The 2,653-nt window shown below is 43.6% G+C and overlaps 1 pseudogene; it reads left to right on the plus strand.

The window, feature by feature from the left end:
* The first annotated feature begins 2,567 nt into the window (after nt 1–2,567).
* Nucleotides 2,568–2,653, plus strand: part of LOC100965279 — a 3,210-nt pseudogene continuing 3,124 nt past the window's right edge.

Here is a 2,653-nt window from a genome sequence, read left to right on the forward strand (position 1 = left end):
AGCCTCCCAAGTAGCTGGGACTACAGGCGCCCGCCACAGCGCCGGCCATTTTTTGGTTGCAGCCATCATTGTTGTTTGGCGGGCCCGGGCTGGGGATTTGAACCCGCCACCTTAGGTGTATGTGGCTGGCGCCTTAGCCGATTGAGCCACAGGCGCCGAGCCAGGAGCTTTATTCTTAAAAGCAATAAATAATTTATATCAATAGCCTGTGTTGGGGGAGGGGGAACTGGAAGGGAAGAAATTATGTTTATTTTTGACATTCTTATTAAGTTCCCATTTTACCATTTTTTAATTTTATGTATTTATTTTTTTGAGACAGAGTCTCACTTTGTTGCCCTAGGCTAGAGTGCCCTGGCATCAGCTCAGGTCATAGCAGTCTCAAACTCCTGGGTTCAAGTGATCCTCCTCCCTCAGCCTCCTGAGTAGCTGAAACTACAGGTGCCTGCCACAGTGCTCAGCTAATTTTTCTATTTTTAGTAGAGACAAGGTCTTATTCTTGCTCAGGCTGGTCTTAAACCCCTGAGCTCAAGAAATCAGCCCACCTCAGCCTCCCACAGTGCTAGGATTACAGTTAGTGAGTGAGGAACCACACCTGGATGGGAGTGTAGTAACTTACTGCAGCCTCAAACTCCCAGGCAATCTTCCCTTGGAAACCCAAAGTGTTGGGATTACAGGTGTGAGACACTAGGCCCAGCATGTCATACTTGTCAACATGCTAGACTTGCACTGAGAAGGAGATTTATCAAAAGTAAATCTCCTTTTGATTACTGGAAGTATCCTCTTGCTTTTTATAACCAATTTAAGAATGTTTCTAGGGGCTTACACCTATAAGCTTCTTAGCACTCTGGGAGGCTGAGGCAGGAAGATCGCTTGAGCTCAGGAGTTTGAGACCAACCCAAGCAAGAGCAAACCCCACCTCCATTAAAACTAGAAAAAATTAGGTAGTGCTTGTAGTCCCAGATATTTGGGAGGTTAAGGCAGGAAGATTGTTAGAGCCCAGTAGTTTGAGGTTGCAGTGAGCTATGATGACACCATTGTACTCATCCAGGGAGACAGAGTGAGACTCTGGAAAAAAAAAAAAAGTTACTTGGAATGTAGCAAATGCTTAAGAATAAAGGGCTGAGTGGGAAAGTCACATGAGGCATTTTCTTTCTGGGTTTGTTTCCAAGTATAACTTGGTTAACAATTAAAATATCAGAGACTCTTGTTTATATATGGTAGCTTTGTTCATCTAGTGACTTTTAAAAATATATAGTATAAGTGTCTTACTTATTCTGGGAAAACTGTAACTTTTTTTTTTTTTTTTTTTTTTGAGACAGAGCCTCAAGCTGTCCCCCTGGGCAGAGTGCCGTGGCATTACAGCTCACAGCAACCTCCAACTCCTGGGCTCAAGCGAGTCTCCTGCCTCCGCCTCCCAAGTAGCTGGGACCACAGGCGCCCGCCACAACCGGCTATTTTTTTTTGGTTGCAGCCGTCATTGTTGTTTGGCGGGTCCGGGCTGGGGATTCGAACCCGCCGCCTTAGGTGTATGTGGCTGGCGCCTTAGCCGGTTGAGCTATAGGCGCCAAGCCAACTGTAACGTTTTGAATAATCATTTTTAAATATAGTTATTTGTGTTTCCTTTTAATAAGCTTCATTGAAGGCAGTGGTTACAGCACCAGCCACATACACCGAGGCTGGTGGGTTCGAATCCAGCCTGGGCCAGCTAAAGCAACAAGGACAACTGCAACAACAAAAAATAGCCGTGCATTGTGGTAGGCACCTGTAGTCCCAGCTACATGGGAGGCTGAGGCAAAAGAATAGCTTAAGCCCAAGAATAGAAGGTTGCTGTGAACTGTGATACTACAGCACTCTACTGAGGGTGACATAGTGAGACTCTGTCTCAAAAAAAAGGAAAAGAAAAGAAAGAAAGAAAGAAAAATGCATTGTTGCTACTGGACAGCATTGTCAGACATCTGCATCTCTCTGAATAGCTGTTTTGGAAAACTGATAAATTTCTCAGGGGTCTTTGGTCTTTAGGATCCCTAGTAGAATATGTTGAAATGGTATGAAAAGACCCATATGATGAGATAATGCTAGAGTGCCTGCTGCTCCCCTACCCCCTAAGCATGCCCAGCTCACAAGGTTGGAGGAGGACATCTCCCCTGTGGATTCTTCCCTAGGCTTTGTACAGAACTGGTTTCATGAGCAGGATCTATACATAAGGTCTGTACTTGGAAGGACTACATGAGGGAGAACTCTGCTGTCTTGAAATTTTCAGTAATTATTTAATAGGTCTCTTGTTTTCATTTGTGCTAGGCCTCTCAAATTGTATAGCTAGTCCTGCCTTGAACATACTGCATAGGAATCCAGTCTCCTATGTGCAAGTCTAGCATGTTGACAAGTATGACATGTGAAATGCTGTTGGAGAAATTAGTGGGCTATCGACGATAAGTATCCCTAGAGCAACGAGTCCCTGTAAGTGAAACTGCATAGGTCCATCGTCCTGCTTCCCAGTATCTAATTATGTGATAACTCAGGATGGACAGCAAAAATGGTGATAGAAGAAAACATGCCTTGATTTTGTAATGTCTCACTATATCTTAGGCTCTGAAGTTATTCTTGAAAATGATAATGAAAATTATATATATATTTTTTTTTTTTTTTTTTTTTT

The sequence above is a fragment of the Otolemur garnettii genome, unplaced genomic scaffold (assembly GCF_000181295.1).
Source record: "Otolemur garnettii isolate 467f Iridium unplaced genomic scaffold, OtoGar3 scaffold00015, whole genome shotgun sequence".
Classification (NCBI taxonomy): domain Eukaryota; kingdom Metazoa; phylum Chordata; class Mammalia; order Primates; family Galagidae; genus Otolemur; species Otolemur garnettii.